A 26,761-nucleotide genomic window follows, 5' to 3' on the forward strand; every position below is an offset into this window, starting at 1 on the left:
CCATCTTGGCTCTGCCTTGGGCAATGCCTGTGTTCATCCTTCTAACTCATTTTTTTTTTCATTTGGTAAAGTACTAAACTATATTCACACAATCTTCCAGAAACATAACTCCCTTGAATATGAAAATAGACTATTATGCATCTTTAAATAGCTTTATGTAATCACTATCTTATTTTGTAACTTATTAGAGTACACTGTGTAAACCTTATGGGTCTCAGTTTTATATAAAACAAAGAGTTAAGACTAAGGGACTTCTAAGTTCTCTCTGAACTTTAAATCCAGTGATATGCTATGACACCTAGCAAAGGACTATGGCGAGTATTTGAACAATGTATGCTTTCAAGCTTTGAGATCATGGTGAGGGTGTGAAGTGGGATAAAATAGGATATACTCTAATATAGAAAATAGCTGGATAAGTTTCTGAGATCCCTCACAGACCTAGAATCCCATGATTGTAATAAGTATTATGCCACCCTAATTGGATTCTAAGGGAATTCTTTACTTCATTTCAATCTTTCAAGTCTCCCTTTAAAATATCATTTAATGTTTTATATACTTAAAGCAGTTTTTAGCAAATTCCTTTGTAAAGAAATACTGATGAAACTTTATTTGCAAAGAGTTAGATATTTTCCTTTAGTTTCTTTCTTTCAGTTGACATTACTACTCAGATATATCTAAGTAGCCATATTTCCCAAAGGAAGTAAAATATAGTCTTTTTTTAGACAATCAAGGGTACCCTCAGAAATTTATATGTCAATTTGTTACTCTATACGGTTAGTACTCAGTACAATTTGGTTAATTCTCAGAAAATAGTGATGGCAGGGCATTGAATGAAATCACTAAGAATTTAAAAATATTTTCATTCCTCATATGGGTGTAAATATCTTCAAAAGTAATTCTTGTCCACTAAAAGAACCGTTGACATTTAAATTGAAATACATATATAGATACAGATACATTTTGGTTTTCTCTGTAGCAAAGAAAGTCATCATGGTAACTGCTGCCAAACCTAGTCAGCTTTTAACAAATTACATACTTTGATCCTGTGCCCAAATAAATGTCATGAAATGTAAGCTTCTCCATACTTTCTCCATCCTTACTTTACCTCTCTATTCAACAGTGGAAGAATATAAAACATTTAACAAACTCTGAGAATACATTTTGAACAGCAACACTAATTTTCAGGGAGTTTGTAACTAAGAAGTCTGGAGAAAATATCATCTTGTTTCCTACTTTGGATAATAAAATTAAGTAATTACTTAAGTGGAAATTTTTTTTAAAAGATGTGATATTTCTGGTTTTTTCCCTAATACTTGGTGTGCACATTCTGGTCAACTTTTTATGTTAGGATATTAAAATTTCCCACAAAAAGCTATTGTTAGTAATGTAACTTCTAGCAGCTCTACATTGTATTTATTCTACATTACAATGTGGAATAAAATGCTTTATTTTTAAAATGTATGTGGGTTTAACATTGTGGTTATTTCCACCATTGAGGAAGATCCCAATAGTAAAAGGTCCTCATGAAAATGTGTGGCCAAAGAAATTCATCACTTGGCCAAAGCTATTGTGATAGATGTCTTCAAACTTGGCTGGGCTGGTCTCCAAATGACATATATAAAATATATACTGATAATATCATCTGTCACCAGGTTCAGACCTGATGCCATGACATCTTGAGAGGTCTTGCCAGAGATCATGCTCTGCTGTAAAGTAAATGAGCATTTATTAGGCAGCTACTATGTACCAGGCACTGTTGTAAGTGCAAAGGATACAAAGAAAGGCTTCTGCACAAACAGAACCAATGCAGCCAAGAAGGAAAGCAGAAAGCTGGGAAACAATCTTTATAGCAAATGTCTCTGATAAAGGTCTCATTTCTCAAATATACAGAGAACTGATTACAAGAATATAATCCATTCCCCAACTGATAAAAGGTCAAAGGATATGAACAGGCAGTTTTCAGATGAAGAAACCAAAGCCTTCTATAGGCATATGAAGAAGTGATCTAAATCACTTTTGATTAGAGAAATGCAAATTAAAACAACTCTGATGTATCACCTCACACCTATCAGATTGGCTAATGTGACAAAAAAAGAAAATGATGAATGTTGCAGAGTACATGCGAAAATTGGGACACTAATGCATTGTTGGTGGAGTTGTGACCTGATCCAACCATTCTGAGAGCAATTTGGAACTATTCCCAAAGGGTAATGAAACTGTGCATACCATTTAATCCAGCAATACCACTACTGGTTCTGCATCCCAAAGAGATCATAAGAAAGGAAAAAGGACCGCAGGTCTTTTCGTGGTAGCAAAATATTGGAAATTGAGGGGACACTCATCAATTAGGGAATGGCTGAACAAATTATGGTATATGAATGTAAAGGAATACTATTGTGCAATAAGAAATGATGGCCAGGCAGATTTCAGATTTGTACAAACTGGAAAGATTTGTATGAACTGATGCAAAGTGAAATGAGCAGAACCAGGAAAACATTACACACAGTAACAGCAACATTGTATGATGATCAACTATGAATGACTTGGCTCTTCTCAGCAACACAAGAATCCAAGACAAGTACAAAGGACTCATGAAGGAAAATGCTGTCCACATCCAGAAAAAGAACCAATGGACTCTGAATGCAGATCAAAGCATACTTTTTTCATTCACTTTATTTTTTTTCATGGCTTTTTCCCTTTTGATATGTTTCTTCTTTCATAACTGTGACTAATATGGAAATGTTTTACATGTATAAGGAGGGAGAAAAATTTGGAACTCAAAATTTTGTAAAAATGAATGCTAAAAATTGTCTTGACATATAATTGGGGAAAAATATAATACTATTTAAAAAAGACAAAAAAAATCTCTTGTCATTGGAGCTTACATTCTATGGGAGGTGACAGAGGGTACATAGGTACAAAATTTGTGTATATATACACAAGTAAGCAAATGCAAAATATAAGGTAATTTAGAGAGTGAGACAGTGTTGATAACTCAAGGGATCTTCCTGATTCCAGGCCCAGTGCTCTATCCACTGCACCAAGCTACTTCTAAAGTGCTATAGTGATGCCATAAAGATATTAAAAGGACTACAGAATGGCCTTAAAAATATTCAGTACATTCTCTTCAGAGGATTTCTGTAAAACTTGGACTCAGTCAAAAGGATGCACCCAAGGACCTAGAAGGCCACATGTGGCCTTGAAGTAGTAGGTTCCCCACCGCCTCCCTAAAACATCCCCATCCTCATCCCCACATCCCCCCCTCCCCATCCTCATCAACACATAACACTCTCTTCTTATTCTGCTTCAGAGCTCTCACTACCAGGCTTACTTATATGTCACATGCTTTCTTCTTTTGCTATGCCTGTAATCAAAATCCAGGGATGAAATAATCTATGTGGATTATCTCTTTCATTCCACAGGCTTGAAATAAATTCAACCAGATGAATGATTCCTTAATCATATACAAACACAAAGTCAATATTTGGCTCCCCTAAGCAGCATTTGGTAATGCTTAATAGTCATGAAGTATAATTAGACGTATAAACTTTTATTAGGGACAAAATTAAAATATCACTTAAATTACTACAGATTCTATTAACTATTAATAAATGCACTACATTTGTTAGCACTATGTATCATATGATATAAAAAGCTCATTAGCGTGAAATACTTATTTTTAAAAGCTAATTTACTAGAAATAACATTTTATTACATAGGTATGCATAAATCAAGAAGCCTTTCCCAGGCTTCCTTTGCCTTAGTTCTTTCCCTCTGAGATTATCTTCAGTTTATTCAGTATATATCTTATTTGTTACAATTGTTTGCATGGTATCTCGCTTACTGGACTATGAGCTCTCTGAGAGAAAAAATTGTTATTTTTGGGGGGGAGGGAGTTTTCTTGGTTCCTTTCTTTGCATTCTCAGAATTTACAACAGTAGCTGGTATATAGCAGGTACTTAATAAATGCTTGCTGACTTGACTTGTCAAACATATTAGAATATCACTTATGTGGTCACATTTACCACAGATGACAGTATAACAACCGCTATCATTTTATTAATATATAAATTACTCTCACCAGTGTTGTTTTGGGAAGCTGAATTCATGTAATCCTTCCTCTGACAGAATCCAATCATTGAAACGTGCTGAAAAAAAATGAATAATTTTTAATGTGAAAAACTACATCATGTATACTATTCATTACAACACCAAAACATTTCTGTATATTCTCTTCCACTTCCTTTGCAAATGATAGCATTTCATTGATCTGAAGCCAGATTTTTTTCCTCTCCTAAAGTACAAATTCTGACAAATAAGAAACTTGTTCTTAATTTATCTAGGGTGTCTTTCTAGAAATGCTACTTTTCTCAAAAATAGATGGAATGGTTTTAGTAACTCTCGCTAAGAAAAAGCTTGTTTGACACATTTCAAGTTAACAATTCCAACCAATTCTAGGGCAGCTTGGGATTAAGGATATCAGAAAAATCTATATTTCCACCCTAGTTGCTATGAAGAATATTCCAGACCTTGGGGTGTGCTGGACTGAAGGTTAACATTGAAATGTGACTTAATGGTACCTTCAATATGTCACAAATTCTGTGAGCATGTTGTTGAAGGATAACTGGAGAATACCTGGGGATTTAGAGCAAACTACCAATTAGCAAACTACCCCAACCCAAATTTTCAAATGGTAATGGAAAGGTTTGGGGAATTCGTTTATTCATGTCTCTTATGTCTTTTTTTTCTTTTTGGTTATGCCAAAGGAAGCCTTGGACAATTTTAAAAAGAGAACAATGTGCTAGTCTTAATATGGTATGTCAACAATCTCTCTGATAATCATCTCCTTTCTGGCCTTAGGTTAAAGATGCTAGTCTTGACCACCAGTGTTGACTAAGTTACAATGAGAAGAAGAAAAGCGTAAAGTAATTTCTGCTTGTGCCTTTAATGGAAAATATATCCAGAGAGAAGAATGCTTTACATCTAGCTAACTGTTTATAATAAGCTGCAAAATTTCCAAGTGAATGATTCTTGGCTTTGACATTAAATTTTGGGGAAAAAAACCCAACCTTTTGTACTACGATGTGATCCACAAATGACCCCTAAATGCATAAATGACAAGGAAATCAATGGCCAGAGTGGTGGTGTCCTATCTTGGCACTTGGTAGCTGTCACCTATAGTAGTTGCAGGTGTTAAGATGCATTAAAAAATTCTACAAAGTCTTATATGCTTATGGGTTCCAAAGAAGTTTTAGGAAGTGATAGGCAGGTTTACAGGCTACGGGTAGTTTTGTTCTTAGTCACATAAATGATGACATTTCTTAAAAGATTCTACAATGTAGTATTATTTTAATGTCAATTTAGAGGAATAACCATCAATTCTCTAATACTCTCATTAGTGGATTTATAGTAACCCACAGGATAGGAGTCAACTGTTCACATTTATCGCATCAAAAAAGTACGGACCATATTTACCATATAACTCAAACTAGTGTTTGTGCTTTGTTCCTCACTTTGCAAATAAAATGAAAAGTAAGACTGTTTTGGTAGTAGTGGAGACATTCATTCCTTCCTCTAGTATTTAGACAATGTAAGGAAAAAAGCCTGTAAACTCTTACACAGTATAAATCTGTGACTTAGTAGCCTAATGCACAGTTTAGGTTAATGCTGTTGATCAGTGAAAGGTGTGTCAAGAAGAGAACTCCATTGGAAGAAAACAGAGCAATCAACCAGCTATCTAATTTCAGGATGGACCAGTAAGACTCTGAAGCAAGAAAGTGCAGCAGTGCGTGGGAAAGTGGAAGACAGAATCTAGAAAACAGTTGCCTAGAGAAACTCAATAATGTTGAAAATAGTTTTATTATTTATTTTTACAAGTGCAAATATTGGCTTCCTGCCAATATTTGTATAAAATACATTTGTAATAAGGCTGACTCATTTTTATTCTGAATGAATTGTTAGGTTAGAAAAGGGAATGTTAAGCAGTTGCATTTCTTCAAGAGGCCCCAAATATTTTTATTCTGCTTCATGCTCTAAGATAAATAACAAAATCCAAACACTAGCAAGATTGTACAAGTTGTCAAACACTTCTTTGGTATTCATATCCCAGTATAAAAGGTTGTTTTCCCCCCCAAATTTTAATGTCAAAGCTAGGAATAATTCACCTAGAAATTTTTTAGCTTTTCATATACAATTAGGTAGATGGAAAGAACTCTTCATCTACCTGGATACTTTCCCTTAAAGCCACAAGCAGAAATTACTTTATGCTTTTCTTTTTCACCGTGTAACTTAGCACTGATGGCTGATGGGCTTAAGGCAGTGAAGGGTGAAGAAAAGCCAAGCAGTATCACTGGGAAATGCCATGCTGATTTAAATAACCAAAAAACAGATTAGGATTGTTAGGATTAAATATGATCAACGTGAGAAAAGTCAAAATAAACGTTTGCCTCCAGGAATGCCAAAGAGTCAGTAGTCATAACTTAACAAACATATCAGTGAAGATGTCAGGATTAATGCCCCAGTGTCTATGCACACAATGAATGGAAAGTTTGAGAAAATTGAATAGAATAAGAAAAATGGGTTCTCTCACATACAAGTCTTTTTATCATTATAAAATAGAGCAAGGCTTAACCTATAAATGCCACTAGCTTATGTAGAGGACCTTAAGAAAGAAAAACTTTTCTAATAATATCCCACTTGAGAGAAAGAGAACATAAGTTGCCCCGAGATTCTTACGACAAACTGCAAGGTAGGCATGTTTGAGGAGAATCTGACACATCATCTCTTTTCACAGGCTGCTGTCTAAGGACAGGAAACTATGTACAGTGCATGTTAGGGTGATACTGACTCAATAAAGAAGGAGAAGGCTGGTTTACCATTTTGTAATCTATTCAAATGGTATATTATTGGTCCTCAATATTATATATTTTACAATATACTAGGCCCCATGCCGTCTCTTTCCTCTGCAGCCAAACTGGCATTAGGTTAAAGATGCTAGTCTTGACCATCAGTGTTGACTAAATTACAAAGTAAAGAAGAAAAGCATAAAGTAATTTCTGCTTGTGCCTTTAATAGCACAAGCCATTGTGACTTTGGCTTCCTGGATTCCATTTCTCACTCTAAATCAGTGCCAGGCTCGGGAAGCTTGATGGTCTTTCATCTCTCCTGTAGCTAACCTGGTCCTCATCCTAGGGGTAATATTCTCAGTCATGATCTCTTTTAATAAACAGAGAACGTTATGGTTTCTAGCTCTAATGGAGCTTCTAGCTCTTAGGGAGCCAAGAGACTGTCTAGTCCAGGGTTAGGGAACCTGTGGCCTTGAGGCCACATGTGGTCCTCTAGGTTCTCAAGTGCAGCCCTTCCACTGAATCCAAACTTGTTCTGTGAAGTCTGGATTCAGCCAAAGGGCCACACTTGAAGAACTAGAGGGCCACACGTGACTTTGGGGCTGCACGCCTCCCACCCCTGGCTGTATCTAAGTCTTTCATTCTATATGATGAGATTAAGCCATGATTTATATTAAGACTGTTTTTGGATCCAAATGTGACTACATTAAGGAGGAAATTTTCCCTAGCAATGCAGAACATCTAGCTTTTCTGCAACTTTGGTCTTACAGTTCTGACTGAGGAACTGAGGGTTATGTGACTTGCCTAGGGTCACATGTTGGTATATATGAATGTATCAGAATTGGAACTCGATTTCAGTCTTTCTGACTCCAAGACCAGCTCTTTATTCACTGTATACACTGCCTTTCCTTATATACCTATTACTTACAAAGTATGGGTCAACCATGCATCTATGGTTCCAGGACCAATTTAATTACATCTGGAGAGGCCTATGTTGGCTCATTGTGTTTTTTTGTTTGTTTTGTTCTGTTTTTTGGTGACAGTGACTTTTGAAGATCATCTACTAAGTCATGTGGTTGTTGGGTCATTTCAATTTTGTCCGATTCTTTGTGACCTCCTTTATAGGGTTTTCTTGGCAAAGATTCTGGAGTGGTTTGCCATGTCCTTCTTCAGCTCATTTAACAGATAGAGAACTTAGGCAAATAGGGTTAAGTGACTTGCCTAGGGTCACACAGTGATTAAGTGTCTGAAGCTGGATTTGAACTCAGGAAGATGAGTCTTCCTGATTCCAAGCCCAGTGCTCTATCCCCTGCACCATCTAGCTGTTTTCTACTAAGTCACAGCATGATTATAATCTGCATCAGTGAAAGGATACCTATGGCAATTCACTCTCAGGATGAAAACCATTCCATATTAGATGAACCCTTTATAAACAATGTTACATGAGGACTGAAGGCAACTGGGAAAACAATTTTGTTCCTGTCATGTTCTCCACAATAACAATGAACTCTTGAGAGACCTTCATGGTCCTTTGTGTTTCATTTATATTGATACTACAGGAAGCAGAGATAGTTTTGCAGATATACTATCTGCAGATTGTAGAGAAAATGGGACAGCCCAGTTTGCTAAAGTTCTGTCATCATCTGGTTTGGTGTAGTTAACATAATGCTACTGCAGTCATAATTAGCACAAACTTCCTCCTGTCAATGTTGAAATCATAAAATACTAAAGTATGTGCAAAACATTTGGCAAGGCAGTGGGTAAGTTACAGTGATAATTAAGCATTTTCTCTGCAGTCAAGAAGTTTACAATCTAATTGCAGTTTAGGACACAAGAAGTATGCAAACATGCAATGGCTATACATGGCTATGATAACTATAATAATGAAAAGAATCTTGATTTTTTAAAAAATCTTGAATGTAACACTAAATAAAATGAGCATTTCAGCATACAAAGTAGAAGAGAAAGAGAGCATTGTATATGAAAATACAAATCTCTGTTATATATAACCAGCTTTTCTTTTTAAGTATGTAATAAATGATGAGCAGAATTAATAGACTCTATTCATAGAGGGTACAAAGATGCGAGATGTGTCGTGAGATGCAAGGTCTGAGAAAGGAAAAATCAATCGTTCCTGACTTGGTGGAACAGGATGTGTTTCATGGAGAAGGGGATATTTAGGCGGACCTTGAAGGATGGATGGGAAGAATTTTAAAGAGCCAAGACAAATGGAAAGGGCAACACAAGGGACAGAATGAACAAAGATATAAAAGCAAGACATCGGAACGATGACTTTCCTGGCTTGGCTGGGTTATGGGGCACATAGAAGGGAGTGGCATAAAACAGTGATGATATAGGGGTGTCATCGTTTGTATATTCCTTTTTCTTTCCTTTCAGGGTCTAAATGGGAAGGAAAAAAAAGTGCAATTCTCCTCCTCCAGTAGGTTAAAGGGGAGAAGCTCTAGTAAGAAGCAAAAGGGCAAGGAGGGCAGAAAGTGACTCAGGAAGGCCAAGCCTTGGGCTGCCAAGGACGAAGTTGGCCCGTACTAAGAAGTGTCCTTGGGATGTTTATAACGGCATCAGGTATTGGCCCTCAAAACTCTTCATATCAATCTCATCCCATTTTTCTCTTTCCAGGCCATATTCTTCCTGATACCGTGCCTGGAATTACAAATCAACAAAGACTTGGAATGAAGTGGGTGATACTCCCTTGAGGAGGAAAGCGGAATGGAGAGAGGAGCTCCTAATGTTGTTTTCAGGGCTGCATCAGATGTGTCCCTTGTAGTAGAGTTGGAGCTCTGAATGCATTTCTTCACTCTAAGCATGTTACTGAAGTACTACTGACATAAAACATGTGTCTTTTTTAATATCATTAAAGGAGTAGTTCTCAACCATTTTGTGTCATGGATCCTGTGGCATTGGAGGGAAGTCTAAGGATCCCATTTTCAAATGCATAAAATAAAATGCACAGAATTACAAAGAAAACTAATAATAATGAAAGAGATGTAATTTTCCCCCCATCTAAGTTAACAGATTCTCAGAAACCTAACTCAGAGTGTCATACTACCTCCTAAATCAGGGGTTCTCTACTTCTTTGCTCAAACTTCTGAAAGCAGTTCAGCTCAGCCCAAGGTGTAGCCACAAGATCTCTGAGATGGAGGGCAGTTCCTGATCTCTCTTTTAGATAGAGAAGCTGGAGCAAGGTCACAAGACTACATTATTATGTTTCCAGTCTATTGTAAACATCGTTATGCTTCCAGTCCACTGGCATAGCCCCTGGGGGCCCTGGGTCCCCTCTGCGGATGAAACATCAGAGAGTAAAGCAGCATGGCTCTGTGGATAAAACACTGGATTTGGAGTCTGAAGACTAGGTTTCAAATTCCAGCTCTGACATTTCCTATCTTAGTGACTAGACAAGTCACTTAAAGTCTTTTGGTCTAAGTTTTACTGGCAAAATGTGTGGGTTTGATTGAATGACCCCAAAAGTCCCTCTCTAATATATGAGCCTACAAAATGTTAATTCCCAGATAAATTATACAGAAATTCACATTAGCCTAGCCTGTCAGTAACAGCTCCATTCACAAAAAAAAGAAGCATTGAGATACCTCCTCCTACTCAATTGCTTCTAAGCCCAAAAGAAAGGAAAAGAAAAGAAAAATGAGAACTGCACTTGGTACATTTTGAGAGTCCCAGATTCTTGGCTCCTAGGTCTTTGGGTATATATCAATTTCTATAAATTATAGTAGCCTCTCTAGTAACTTGAAGAAGGAAGTAGATTGATTAGGATAGATGTTATTGATATATGATCTATCTACCACCCTTTTCCTTGGAAATTGTTCATTGGGGCTCAGCACTCTCACATTCCCTTAAGTCCTTTGGAGTAGGGGTGTCACTCAGCTTGTGGGCAGCACACAGCCCACAACACTCCTGAGTGAGGTCTGAACCAGATTAAAATGCAATTAGGAAATATTTAACAATATAAATAAATTAATTTTAAAAGAATATATAAACGTGTGATTTTCTAAGTTGATATGCAGCCTGTAGGGATCCTTATGTATAGTTCAGTGGCTCCCCCTCCCCCATTTCTATTTGAGTTTGACACCACTGCTCTGAAGCAACAGGTCACACCTTGCCCAGCTATAACCAATATATTTTGTTCTTGGAGAAACAATATCCAAATTCATGAGTTTTCATCTCTACCTCACTCTCCAGGTCTCTCTGAAGAACTATGGAATCAATTGCATGTCATGGGAGACACTGGCAAAGGACTGCTCAGCATGGCATGCCCACATCAAAGAAGGCACTGTGCTCTGTGAGCAAAGTTGAACTGCAGTAGTTCAAAAGAAATGTAAGATGCACAAATTTAGAGACATCTCCACTCCAAATGTCCACGTGGACCATTTGTGCCTGGCTTCTGGTGGAGCCTTCCGAGCTCATACTGGTCTGATCAGCCACAGTCAGACACACTGTACCTTGACTCTAACACCGTGATGTCATTTTGGTCCTCTCCAAGAACAAAGGACAACAACTAACTGACCAACATTTTCAACTAGAGGTTCTGAGATTCCTGACAAAGAATCTTCCCACTGCCCTTCTAGGATGCTTCTGAATTCTTTGGATCTGCCCTTCATGTTTTAGAAATGCCTTTCTTGGCCCCCGAGGAGGTCCCGTCACATCTGCTTCTTTTCCCTGAGGTTGCCAACTCTTGGTGGATCCCCTATATGCTCAATAGTCCCTTGTCTCCCTACCTTCTTCTTCTGGGCCCTGACATCCAGAGGGGAAAAAAATCCCTGATTCTTCAATACTCATTAATCACCACAGAAATTGTAGGGTTCCCTCTACTGAATAAAACAAACAACTACTCATGTTTCTATAACACTCAATAAACTTGAAAGGATTTTGCTTATAACAACCCTGTATGATAGGTAGTAGTATGTATTATTTAACAAGTATTATGTAACTCAAATCTCCATACCTTGCATCTGTTACTGTGTCTAAGTAGCCCAAATTCCTCTCACTATAGTTTTGGGTCTTTTTAAGACTCATTTTCATTTCTTACAGCCCAGTTTTATAAGCAACACAGGATTACAGTTCCCAATTATAACTAATATCACTGTTTATTTTCTCCTAAAATTGAGCTTTCATAGAACCAACTAATGACATCATGTGCCGTATGCCCCTATATTTTAGCTATCTTGTGGCTTAAATAGACTCCCATGGGAAAAGGACCCACATGTACAAAAATGTTTATAGCAGCTCTTTTTGTGGTGGCAAAGAACTTAAAATTGAGGGGTGCCCATCAAATGGGGAATGGCTGAACAAGTTGTGGTATATGAACGTAATGGAATACTATTGCGCTGTAAGAAACGATGAGCAGGCCGACTTCAGAAAAACCTGGAAAGACTTATATGAACTGATGTTGAGTGACGTGAGCAGAACCAGGAGAACACTGTACGCAGTAACAGCCATAGTATACAATGACTGACTTTGACAGACTTAGCTCTTCTCAGTAATGCAAGGACCTAAAACAATCAGGATGGAAAATGCCATCCACACCCAGAGAAAGAATTACAGTATCTAAATGCAGACAAAAGCATACTATTTACTCTCCTTTTTGTCTCTTCTTTCTCGTAGTTCATTCCAATGGTTATAATTCTTCTTTGCGACATGACTAATGTGAAAATATGTTTAATGTGAATGTATGTAGAGCCTATATCAGACTGCATGCCATCCTGGGGAAGGGGGGAGGGTGAAGGAGAAGGAAGAGGAGAAAACTTGGAACCTAAAAGCTTATCGAACTGAATGTTTCAAACTAAAAATAAATAAATAAATGTAATAATTAAAAAATAAATAGACTCCCGTGGGCTGGCCTGTGAACCTAATCACTACACAACATTGTTTCAACAAGAAAATGTGTCACAAAGATGCAGACAACCAACTCATATAGGAACCTTTTGAATTGGGAATTGCCTTCATGTAGGGAAGAGACAGAGCAGTAGACCAAGACAGGGGTCCTTGGAGCTCTTTGCAGCCACAGCCTCATCGTACTATGTAGTCTATTGTTTCTGTTTAGATGAATATTACATTTGCTTTTCTGCTTCTCCAATCTATTAAGATCAGCACATCTTTTTAAAATAAATAAAACAGATTTATAAGGTAACAACACAAATAGATGTAAACTCTGAAGAAAACCAGGCAATCTGAATTTGATGCTACTAGTCTAGGGGACTTTGGAAATCCTCAGTACAGGTCTTCCACTTGGGAAGGATTCCAGAAGCACATGGCTCCTCTTAGATCGTGAGCCCCTCAAGGGAAGTGACTGTCTTTTGCCTTTCTTTATATCCTTAAATCTTATAACAGTGCCAGAACACAACAGGCAGTTAATGAGGGCTAACTGACTCACCAACATTACTCTGTGGCAAGGGAGATGCATGCACACTTCCCAACTCAATCAATCAACAAATATTATATTAACTGCCTACTATGTTCCAGGCATTGTGTTAAGTAGTGGGGCTACAAATATGGATGCTGAAATAACCCCCATGCCAGAGGAACTTACATTCTAGTAATGACACAAGAAGGACATAGAAGGTGACACATTTTCCTTGCATCCTCTACTCTAGTCTGGTGTACAGCAACATTTATCTCAAACTTACGAGTTTAAGAATTGGGCTAACCATTCATTTTAGAGTTTGGAAGCAATAGGATATGGTATCCTCTATTTCAAACCTTCTATTGCTCACCCTCCTCCATCCTCTTATCTGAGAACCTTGCTTCATATATCACTGAAAAAATTGAGGGTATTCACCTAGAGCGCCGCCTTCTCTCCTCATCTCACATCATTTACTCCTTTACCCATCTCACAGGAAGAGGTGATACTTCTCCTTGCCAAGAAAAATCCCTCTATTTGGACAAGTGATCTTGCTCCATCTTGTCTTGTCCAGAAGACTGCCCCTTCTTACTGACCTTCAATCTTTCTTTTCCCTCTCTCTGGCTGTTTCCCTACTGCCTAAAACATGTTCATGTCTTTCTCATCTTCAAACCCCTCACTTGGTATGTCCATCTCCAATACCTATGGGCCTATATATCTACTCCCTTTCATGGTTAAGCTCTTTAAGAAGGCTGTCTAAAATTGGTGCTTCTACTTATTTTCCTTTTCTTCAATTCCTAAGTCTCTGCAGTCTGGCTTCTGACCTCACCATCCAATTGAAACTGTTCTCTCCCAAGTGGCAAACGATCTCTTAATTATCAAATCTAATGGCCTTTTCTCAGTCCTCATCCTTCTTGACTTCTCTATGGCCTGTGACACTGCTGATTACCCTCTTCTCCTGGATGCCCTCTTCTCTCAAGGTTTCTGTGGCACTGTTCTCTCCTGGTCCTCCCCCTACTTATCTGACTACTTCTTCTTGGTCTTTTCTATGGGCTCCTCATCTGCTAAAGGTAAGTGTCTGTAAAGGTAAATGTTTTGGGCCATCTTCTCTTCTCTTTCTAGACTCTTTTTGCTTGGTGATCCCATCAGCTTCCATTTATCATTTTTATGCAAATAGTTTTCAGATTTATTTGTCCAGCTCCCACCTCTTTTCTGACTGCCAGTCTCACATCTCCAACTGTCTACTGAGCATCTTGAACTGGATGCCCCATAGACAGTTTAAACTCAATATGTCCACAACTGAACTCACTATCTTTCCCCAAACCCTTCCCTCTTCCTATCTTCCTTATTACTACAATGAATACCACCATCCTTCCAATTAGCCAGGCTCACAACCTAGCTGCCATCCTTGACTCCTTATTCTCTCTCACACCCCTCCCCGCCAGACACTCAATCTGTTGCTAAGGTCTACCATTTCTACCTTTGTAACACCTCTCATACGTACCTCCTTCTCTCCTTTGACACTGCCATCACCATGGTGCAGGCCCAGGACTTTGCTGGGTTAGTCTCCTTGCCTCAAGTCTCTCCCTATTCCAATCCATCCTCCACATTTGGCAGTCAAATTGATCTCCTTCAAGTTCAAGATGCAAGAGGGAGGGAGAGGACAGGAGAGGATTGGAAGAGGGGGAGTACAAGAGAGAGGCAGGCAGTGTTTCCCTACTGCCTCCAGTATCAAATATGAAACCCTCTGTTTGGCTTTTCAAAGCCCTTCAAAACCTAGCCCCGTCCTCCCTGTCTAGTACTCTTATGTCTTACCTATCTCCACATACCCTGCAATCTAGTGACACTGGTCTCCTTGCTGTTCCTTGAACAACAGACTCCATCGCCCAGCTATAAGCATTTTCATTGGCTGTCCCCCACGCATGAAATTCTCTCACTATTCATCTCTGCTTCCTGGCTTCCTTCAAGTCCTAGCTAAAATCCTACTCTCTGTAAGAAGCCTTTCCTGATCCCTCTTAATGCTAGTGCCTTTTCTCTGTCTATTATCTCAAATTTATTCTATGTATCGTGCTCGTACATAATTATTTCTATGTTGTTTCCCCCGTCAGGCTGTGAGTTCCTTCAAAGTAGGGTTTGTTTTGCCTTCTCTGTATCCCCGCTGCTTAACACAGTCCCTGGCACCTATTTGACTCATAATGATCTCACTGATCCTCGCAACAACTCTGTGAAATATGTACCATTATATGGATGAGGAAACTACAGCAGAGATTAAGCAACTAGTCCAGGGACAAAGAGCTAGTAACTGTCTGTGATAGAAAATAATGGGATGAGAGACTCACACGTCAAATTAAATAGACTCATTTTAGCAGTTCTAGTATTATCAAGTCTTCATTACAAACTGAGACTTTGGATTTCTAGTTGCCATTTTCAGATAACTACATCATTATCATAGCTGTATTTTTCATTTAAGACATACATAAATGCAGTATAGGGGAAAATGTTACTTAAAAGGAAAAATGTTTCACCACCTAATTATGACTTCTCTCTATAGAAATAAGAAGGTATTAAAACATATTTTAAAAGCCTCGGCTTATTCAGTGCTTGGAATTTGGAGATTCTTCTCTAGTCTAACAGTTTCTGATTCTGTATGCACAGCACAGATTCCTGCCAAGTCCATTACAGTGAGCAAACAATGTCTTCTCTGTCAGAATGGAGAATGAATAGTATCACAAAATGCTCCTCTAATGTACAGCCCTCCCCAAACAACCCCCCCGCCCAACAGTCTAACTAGAATGAAGAGTGATTGAAAAAACACCACTTTGCTTTTGCTAAATTGAAACCCCATTCTGGAAATCTAAAGAATAAGTAACAACAAATATACATTGAGTTCTAAACATAAAAAGTTGACAAGTATATTTTCTTTTAAATTGGCTCATAAATTTTTGTGTTCCAGTATGTGCGTGGGTATGTGAACAAACATCTACCAACACAGAAGAAAGGAGGAGTTTCATCAGATGCTATTTCGAGGCTTAAAAAAAACAGCTTCCAGCAACAAACTGAACACCAACCAACAGGGAAACTTCTGAGAAATGACACAGCAACCTGTTTTAAAATATTGGCAGCAAATTCATTATTTTTTGAGGTTGACTATAAATTCAGCTGCTTTTCCTGAGCTTCCCTTTTGCGCTAAAGCTCGTGATTCATGTACAGAAAATGCCTGAAGACACACATCTGAAACTCAGCAAACAAGGCTGACAGCTTTCCCTGTGGTTTAGTTTCTTTCCAGAATATATGTACATGTTTACATATCCATATGACAAACACATACACATACATGCATATTACATCATGTATAATTATTTTTCCTAACAGGAAATCATGGTCATGATCTTTCAGAATAAATATTTCATGGAACATTTTCCAGAAGACAATGGAAGGCTTTCTCAACTGATCTTTTCATGGAAAAAGAAAATTGAATTTTTAAAATATCTCACATATTCATGAATCTTTTTATGGTGTTGGATATCATTAACCAAGGCTCTTCTGTCCTTGATGACCCGGACACAGCATGTACTTTTTCTTTATTTTAACTGCTAAACTTAGAAGGTCCTACTTCATTTTTAATAGAAACAATGTCTATGCTGACAGTGTAATCATGGAAGAATGTGCATGACTTGTCCACACTTTTACCACAGTGTCTTTCTCAGAGTTCTGCCTCCTCGGGTCTCCCAAGTATGATACTGCCCTCTCTCCAGCTAATGTGGACAACTGAAATGTTCTCAATCAAGCAGGTGGGATTGTTGCTGAATTTGTGAAGGCTCTGCCCTGGGGAGGTAATTTCTTTTTCTTCCCTGATCCACAAGGAAGAGACCTTGCCATTATGTATCAATCAACTATTCATAAAAGAATAAAGATATAAATTGCAGTATAAAAAAAAGACTTAAGGAAATCTTAAGTTTGGCTAATGAACAAATTGGAGTGGTTGCTAAATGTAATTAAATTTATTATTGGACAGGATAAATTACGAAGAATGACTTTTTAAAGAGCAATAATCCTTTTCCAATAGAAAGTTCAGCTTGAAGTCAAGAAGCCTTGGGTCCTGCCTCTGCCACATACTAGTTGTTAAACGATGGGCATGTTATTTAAATCCTTCAGAGCTCCAGACAACTAACTCCATAAGTTAGAAAATGTTGATCTGTATCAGCAGGTGGAATTTTCATACCAGGAATTCTCTATGCCAATAAGAATCACACTTCTACATCATCCCCAATACCCCTCAAGTCCATTTCTTATTATTCTAGTGGGCATCACCAAGGCATTAGCATTCTAAAATGGGGCCAGCACACAGTAGGCACTTAATAAATATAGACCGATTGATTTTGAGAGGCCATAGTGGGGAGAGGGCTGCCCTCTGAGTTTGAAAGCCTTGGCTTCAAGTCCTGATTCTAACTTCCGAGTCAAAGCTCTCCCCCCTATTCCATGATGCCTTCATGGAGGTGTCATAGAGCAGAGGGGAAAATGACTTTGGACTAAGAGGATATGGATTTAAATCTTGGTTCTCCTACCTGAGACCCATGTTTTTGGGCAAGATACTTAAACATTCTGGGCCTCAATTTCTTCATCTATAAAATACAGTGTTGGCCTAGATTAGGGGTGTTGAGCTCAAACAGAAATGGGAGACATTGAATTATACACAGGGTTCCAGGCAGTGGCATATTGATTTAGAAAGCCACATATTAACGTGATCTATATTCTATTATATTTTTAATTATTTTGTTAAATATTTTTCAATTACATTTTAATCTGGTTCCTACTGTACTCTGGCGTTGCTCTTATATTTGACACTTCTGGCCTAGATGACTTCTAACATCCTCTCTAAATTTAAATCTATAGTCTCATTATCAATAATCCTATGATAAATGGACTCACCTGCCCTAATTAGGGATAGGCAGGTGATCCAGAGACAACTTTCAAAATCAAAGAGTATTAAAAAGCCACTCTGCATTGCAATTCCACTTATCAGACCAACTGTGATAAAGTTCTCAGTCACATTTTAAGAGGGACATTGCCTAATAATTTGTATAGTGTGTTAAATTTTGCAAAGCACCTTACATACACTTTCTCATTTGAACCTCACACTAGACTGTGAGGTAAATTCTAGGGGCATACTGCTCTCCAACTACAGATGAGAAAACTGAAGCTCGGAAAAATGGAAATGACTTACCTGTCAGAGACGGAATGTGAACCTACATCCTTCCTGACTACAAATCTATCAATTTTTGCCATTTTTACATTGCCAGTCTACCTGGCACACTTCTAGAGACAAAGACCCTGGGGACCATGTCACATAGGGAAAAGCAGAATAAAATGGCTGCAATTTTCCTGGAGAAGACTCCAGATTAACAAAAAGGCATTCAACATGATTGAACTTTATTACCGCAAAAATTATAGAAATCACTGTAGCATTAAACTGTGGGAACTCAAAAGGACAGAATTTTAAGGAACTGAAAGTAAACATTTCCATTATATCACAATTCCCCTGGTCCATGTGAGAATATCTGACATTTGTACAACCTCTTAAGGTTTACAAAACCATTTTAAAAAAACACACATTATCTCATAACAGGGAGCATGATTACAGTTGTCAAATATATGATGAGCTCTCATGTGGAAAAGGGAGAAGACTTAGTTATGTGGCTTCAGAGGGCAGAACTAGGTCTACTGGGTGAAAATTATAGGGAAACAGATTTCAGCTCAATATAAAGACCACCCCTAGAGCTCTCTAAAATTAGAACAGGTTTGCAATTCCCCACCTGTAAGTGTTCAGAGGCTTACTAACTTCTTGTCAAAGGTGTTGTGAAAGAATTGGTGATGGGGGCAGGGATGAAAAACTGAATGAGATAATCTGTGAAGCTCTTTCCAAATTCACAGAACTCCAATATTACACATGAAAGTGTAATAGATCAGCATAACAATGGGTGCAAAATAAATGTTTCCTTTATATCCCACCTAAAAAAAAAGAAGTATCAGAAAAATGGGAATTTAGGAAAGAAATTAATAAGTAATGTTGTTTATCATGTACACATCACTTTGAATCTTCAGAAATGAAATATGATGGTTTATTCCAAAATGAGTGAAGAAAAAGAGAGAAGTAGGATAAATGCCATTTTTATGATTATACCAAACACTGCCCTCCCATTCAATGAGTATCTGTAGAGGGCAGGCAGTTGCAAGCAGGGAATTCTAACCAATTTCCCACTGTTCTCACTAATGCCCAGCTGGCTCCCAGACACTCTCTGTGTTTCTCCTGTCAGCACTGCATGGAGGGGTTACAGCAACTAGTAAAGGCTCCAATTTGGCGTTATGCTAGCTTGCATCAACAACACAATTATCCCCTGCATTCCAGAGCCCCTGTTTTTTGCTTTCAGTCCTATCTAGGAAAGTGAAAAAGTGGGGGAGAAGGGTGAGGACCTCTACCTCCATCCTTCTCACCTTGATCCGGCCAGATATAAAAACAAGTAGGAATGGGGAACCTGGGCTCCTAATTCTTCTGCTCTGGCTGATCAGATGGTCTTATACAATCTCATCTCCTTCAATGGCAAAATGAAAATCATGTTTATCTTAAAGGAATATAATGAGAATATTTAATGTACTGGAAAACCAGTCCAAGATCCTCAAATAATGACCTATAAAAATGTTACTGGAAGAAAGATTCTCTTCCTTTTGAGATTACAAGAAAGCAGGGAACTTTAGAGGGGCAAGTGAGGTCAGAGGAAGGAAGAAAAACTGTGGAAGATATCTTTCATCACTAGAAGTATTGGTAAGCCTGTGCTAAGTACTGGGTAGGGTGCTTTTTCTCCAAAGGTAAGAAAAATTACAATGTGGCACAGCAACACAAAACTACACACATACTTGCAAATCCGTATTTTAAAAAATTTGAGCTCGGCTAATTCTTAATTGGGCAGCTAGGTGGTGCAATGGATAGAATGCTAGGCCTGGGTCAGGAAGACTCATCTTCACGAGTTCAATCAGGTCTCAAACATTTACTAGCTGTATAACCCTGGGCAAATCACTTAACCCTGTTTGCCTCAGTTTCCTCATCTATAAAATGATCTGGAGAAGGAAAAGGCAAACCACTCCAGTATCTCTGCCAAGAAAATCGCTAAAAGAGTCACGGAGAGTCAGAGACCACTGAACAACAACAAAAGTCTTAATTCTATTTCATTTAGACCTGATATTTACTGACAAATGTGTGACATATGAGAGAGAGAGTCCTAAAACAATTTTATAAATAAGTGAAATTGTGTTTTTAGGTAGAACATGAAGTTTTTTTTTTGTTTGTTTTTATTTTTGGTGTTTCGGAATTGCTTAGAAATACAAGTTTGAAAATATCATATAAGACATTTAGTGTAGGCAGTTATAGTCCTGTTTTACATAGTCCTTTAAATATAAAAAACATAAGAACTGATAACAAAGAAAGTAGAATCAGAAGGATAGTACACCATGACTACAATAATAGATAAAACAAAAGATGATAGAACTTAGATCAAAGGCAATGATCAATATTGGTTTCAGATGGCTCTCAGGAGAGGCCTGATAGTTTGGCACTATGGGTGAAGAAGACTAATAAATCACAATTATCGGCCAATTTCTTTTAGATAAAGGACATTTTAGGACATTTTAGGAAGTAGCTTCAGTGTGAAACAAAACAAAATGCAATAATAATACATTAAACAACATATCCCTAACTAAAGAGAGTATAGGCCCTCTCGGCTCTGTCTTGAGGAATAATTCTATCATTTCCTAAGTTACTCCCCAACTGCCCACTTAAGTCTGAAAAGCAGAGGAGGGTAGAAAATGGAATTAGTTTCTCCTTTTACTTTCCATCCTGAACAGCACAGCCATCAGTCACTACACTAAGCCTCCTCTTCTCCCTGTGGGAGAGGATTTTATACTATCTATTGCCATTATCACCCTTGCTAGACATTTTTACTACATTGTTCATTCAAACATTTATTGAGGACATGATATGTGCATTGGCCTGGCTGTCGCAGAGAAAATACAACGATGGATGAGAAACAGTCCACGCTCTGAAAGATCTTACAACCTAATTTGAACATCTTGTGTATAAATTTGTTATTCAGTCATTTCAGATGTGTCTGACTCTTCCATGACCCCATTCGGGGTTTTCTTGGTAAAGACACTGGAGTAGTTTGCCATTTCCTTGCCCAGCTCATTTTACAGATGAGGAAACTGAGGCAAACAGGGTTAAGTGACTTGCCCAGCATCACACAGCTAATAAGTATCTGAGACCCAATTTGAACTCAGATAAATCTCCTTGATTCTAGGCCTGGTACTCTATCCACCATGCTATATGAATAAATCAATGTGTGTGTATTATATATGTGTATATACATACACATACATGAATATACATTGATTTAATCAAATTAATTTGTCATCCTAAAGACTATCATGGCTGGAGACAGTATGAGGCACAGACATAAATGGCTAAGAGAACTTCTTTCCCATGAAAGTCAAGGAGTTAACTCTCATCTTTGAGAAACACTGCTCCCTCATAAATGTAATTTATAAGTTGCTTTTATAACAAGATGGGATTACAAAGAACATTTACTGATTTTCACTTTTGTAAGTATTAAATATGTAGATTGGTGGAGGGGGTTTGTTAACCTTTAAGGTAGTTTGTTAATTGTATTTCAATATACTTGGTTCCCTCTGTAATCCTGGTGTATTTTATTTTATGCATTGAAGAACAAGATTCCGAAAAGAGTTGAGGACCCCTAATGTAAATGAAACATTAAGAGAACTGGAGGAAGCCTCCAGCATATTAGAAAGATAGTGTAAAGAAAACATACAAAAGATGTGAAGAATTGTGTACACAAGCTGTGAATGGGCTGTGATATGTACTAGGGTAGGAAAGACCCATATTTGTGAAATTGTGTATACATTAAAGTAAAACTATTGCATGTGTAGATACCTATTAAGCATCAATACTATCATTTACAAGACTTTGTATTTTTCCCACAGTGGAGTGAACATATTACTTACATTATCTGAAGGCTCATCTACTGTATCTGTGACACTCTTCAAGTGGGAGCTGCTACCTTTGGTTTCCCACTGCATTTGGCTATGTTATTATTTTCATTTTTTAATAAATCAGAAAAATGATCTGAACGAGACATGTAATCATGGGCTATCCTCCACTCACTACTCTCCTGATCCTTTAGCTGTCAATCATAGCAAACTGAGTAGAGTTTCATTTTCACTGGGTGAAGGGCTTGGCAGACAAGAGCCTGTCTCAGGCTATTTCCTACCCTTTCATTAGATTTCAAATCAAACCTTTTTCTGGACCCTTGATATTCAAATGCATTTAGGTAAGGATTAAAACTGTAGCCCCTGTCACTATGCCATTTTCCCCTCATTTTCCCTATGAGGAGCTCTTGTGAATTAGTTAGAAATGTGAACAAAATTTGATTACCTAAATCAAATTGGTACACTAAAAATGCACGAGGGAATTGAAAGTATACATGTTTCTTTTGAAATGTCAAACCCGGTTAGTTGGTGTTTAAAAAATAATGTTTGGGTACTGTAGATACTGTCCATGATGCTTGAGCTGAGTGCTAAACCATCATTTGAGTGCTCGAGTTCTAAATGGGACTGCCTATCATCACCTCAACTAGGTGAAGCTTTATAGAATGGCTCAGCTATAGTCCTATTGAGAGGTAGGGGAACAACAAATAGCTTCTACCTCCATAGTGTCTTCCTGCTTTTAGACTCTTACGTCACTACCCACGTGAAGGTAGGGATTGAGGGCAAGAGGATAGAGGGTAGGGAGACTGGACCTGGTACAGGAAAATCCTGGTGAAAAAACTTCTACCATCAGGACGGAGCAGCAATTGTTCTGCAACTTAAGAGTCTTACAGAGTGACCTAAGGCACTCGAGGTTAAAGGACTTCCCGAGGTTGAAATAACACTGCCCACAAGTGTCAGAGGTGGAATGAGGGCAGGCCACTCTCTACTTAATATGTGATGCTTCTACAGGCAGCTATGAAAAGTACTACCATCCCCGTTCTACATCTGAGGAAACATGAGTTCATGTAAGTTGTGACTTGTTTAAATTCAAACAGATTAATGTCATAGCCAGAGTTAAAATCCAGGTCCCCTGACTCCATGTCCAACGCTGTTTGGACCTCATCGTATTATACTGAATGACCTTTCCAAGTCGCCCTTTCAGATCTGTGATTCTCCATTGTTATGCCAGTCTGACATACTGTTATTATAGTGGCTTTATCAGCCCATTCTAGGAGGCAACTACTGTAATATTTTCTCTGAAGCTTCTAACTCAGGGTCTTTCCTGAACATTAGAGATACTGAGCACTGGACATTTGCTCAAATTGAAGACGTTTCTTTTTCATTCATCACATAAACAGACTGTTAAATCCCCCCTATTTTCTACAACCTACCACATTGTCTTCTAAATCAATATTAATAAGGTCTTCATATTAATGGTGAGCTTCATAAAAATTCTCCAACAAGTGAATTCCATAAGTAATGAGAGATTTGTCCCCAATGTGCACATTCACCAAAAGTCAGTAGCATTAGCGGAAGTCATTTTTTTAATCATGGAGAACAGAATGCTGAAACAGTTCGGTGTTTTTCTTTTTTCTCTCTTTTACTGGTGAATGCCAGTCAGTAGGCTCTAAAGCAAAGATTTACATTTAAATGATGCTGCCCAAGTCGAGAAGGAGTGTGGCATGGTGGGTTAAAGAGTTGGCCTCCAACCCGGGAATAGCTGGGTTCAGATCCTGCCTCTGACACACTGGCAGTATTGCATTTCCAGTGTTCTAGCAATTCTCTAGTCTAAGATGATAATTGGAGAGAAGATGCCAACCTCTAGGAGCAGATGAAGTTTCCTATACTAATGAAATCATAGGCCCAGGCCTTATTCTCTTTAAGGTGTATAAAGCAAGTATGCATCCTAGGCCATCTCTAGTCGTCCTGGTGAACATCAAGCCACTGAACCCAGATGGCTCTGGAGAGGAAAGTGAGGCTGGCGACCTTGCACAGCCCTCCCTCAATCAAATCAAAGTCAACTGCAAGTCATGTCATCATTTCCATGATGCCATGGTCCTCTTTGAGAAGGAAGGACAAACACAGTAATATAAAGCACTGACTTCAAAATAAACCTATGATACAGGAAATGCAAAAATTATGTCAACCTCATTTTACATAATAGGAAACTGAGGTTTAAAAAAATGTAAAAAGGTTAAGTATCAAAGCCAGTATTCAAATTCAGGGATCCTGACTCCTAAGTACAAACCCTTTCTGCTCCCCAATCCCACCCTTGACATCTCACAATCCTTGTAGATAGAGGGTTGTAGTTTGTCCTTCATTCTTGGAAAAGGACCTTGACACGCAAGCAATTAGATTTAAGTGAGGGAGGGCTGTGCAAAGTCATCAGCCTCCCTTTCTCCTGAATTCAACTCTGGCCTCAGACACTTACTGGCTGTGTGACCTGTCATTTAACTTTCGTTGGCTTTAGCTTCCTTAACCGTAGAATAGGGATAAAAACGGCACCTCCTTGGATGGCGGTTGGGATGATGTTTGTAAAAAGGGCCTTTGTACAGTACCTGGCACATAGCAGGTACTATGGAAGTGTTTATTCCCTTTCCTTCCTCAGAGGTTGCTGAGGATCATAGACTTTGAGAGCTGGAAGCGACCTGAGACATTGAATTCAAATGCCTAATTTTATAGAAGACGAAACTGAGATCCAAAGAAATAGGACAATTTGCCCAAAGGAAAAGTCTTTTGTAAGGTATTAAGGTATTACATGGATGCAATGTGTTATTAGATTACTGAACTAGCATGATATTAAATTGATATTTTGTGACGAAAATGCAATGAATATTTTATCATTGGAAATTACACATTTTAGGTTTTTCCCCATTCTTTCAACATATTAATAAGCTACCATATATGATAGTAAACATTTAGATAGCTTTTAAATTTTTATAAAATGCTTTATATGCATTATCTCATTTGTTCTTCACAAAAACGCTGAGTTAGGTAGTAGAGAAATTCTCATATTACAGATGAGGAAACTGAAGTTTAAATGACTTGCCCACATTCACACAGATAGTAAGTCAGAGATGACACTCAAAGCCAGTTCTCATCTCACTCCAAGTCCAGTGCTCTTTCCACAATTCTGGGTAGTAACATAGGTACACAGAGGCAGAGCTAGTAGGGACCTTGGAGGCCAGCTGGTCCAGTGACCTCAGCCTGCAGATGAGGAAACCCAAGCCCAGAGAGGTTAAGTAACTTGCCCAAATGGAGTGGTGGGATTTGAACCTAGGTTTTTTGACTCCATAGCCAGTATCCCTTCCAGCTCTAGAGCTATACTCATATTTTCCATTCTATTTTAAATTCCATTCATTTTTAAATTCCATTCATTTTAAAAAAATCTATATGATAGCGATTAACTTCAAAATGTCAAAATTTCCCACGTAAAAAAGGTCCCTTATCACAATCATGCAGGAAAACTATATTTAAATATTAATTATAAGGAATAATATTAATAAGACAATTAGCTAATTATATTATTATAATTGTAATATAATAATACAATATTTAATTATCACGCATTACTTTTAAGAAGTCAAATGAACACATCAACAAGCATTTATTAAGAGTAAACTGTGTTCCAGGCACTGTTCTAAGTGCTAGGAATTCAAGCAAAAAGTAAGATAGCGTCTGCTTTCAAGGAGCTTACATTGAAATTATACAAGAAAAGGAGCTGAAAAGGGTCAGGGGAAGGCATCCATAATGGGTCAGGGTAGAGAAGTCTGGACAGTCACGAGCAGAGCAGGAGAGGAGTTGAGAGTTGAACCAGCATAGCTTGCTTGGGCACTTCTTCAAAATGTAAGTTCTGGAAGAAACTGACTGATCAGAAGAGATCTGTCTCTGTGCTGGGGCAGAGGGATCTTCCAGAGGGAGAAGGCTGCAGGGAAAGCAGCATTTTCCAGGTTGAGAGCTGGATAAAGGATATCAAAGAGATCTATGAAAGAAAGAAGGTGAGTGAAATAGTGTATGAGGGAAGGTATAAATGATGGACGGCCCATGTGATCTACTGGCCATGTCTACCCAGGCAATGTCAAGAGATCCAGAGGAAGGCCCCTAGCACATCGCTTGGACCTCCTGTGGTTATTTACAGAACCAGATAATCACAGAATGAGAATTGGAAGGGACCTCTGTGGTTACCTAGTCCAATGCATACCTGAAAAGGATGTCCACCAGGACATACCTGATACAAGGTCACCCTGGCTTTGCCAGAGAAGGCCGTGGACAAATCACTCTAAATCCATAACTATGCACAAGTTGCCATCTGTACTTATAGAAGAGTGCCCACTGATAAGATCGCAGATCCAGCAATGTCCATTTGCTATTTTATAGTTAATATTCACATTCATGTTTGTTGGTCTTCTAATAACTATGTGACCTTGACAGACTTGGTATTATTATCTGTAGT

The 26,761-nt window shown here is 38.1% G+C and overlaps 1 protein-coding gene across 1 annotated transcript in view; it reads right to left on the minus strand.

Annotated features, from left to right (window-relative positions):
- Positions 1–26,761, minus strand: part of PAG1 (phosphoprotein membrane anchor with glycosphingolipid microdomains 1) — a 236,346-nt gene that overhangs the window by 85,847 nt on the left and 123,738 nt on the right. Inside the window, exon 4 of the mRNA XM_036740325.1 lies at positions 4,082–4,148. The gene's annotated coding sequence lies outside the window, so the exon portion shown is untranslated. The remainder of the gene's footprint in view (positions 1–4,081; positions 4,149–26,761) is intronic.

Source organism: Trichosurus vulpecula, chromosome 1, assembly GCF_011100635.1.
Source record: "Trichosurus vulpecula isolate mTriVul1 chromosome 1, mTriVul1.pri, whole genome shotgun sequence".
Classification (NCBI taxonomy): domain Eukaryota; kingdom Metazoa; phylum Chordata; class Mammalia; order Diprotodontia; family Phalangeridae; genus Trichosurus; species Trichosurus vulpecula.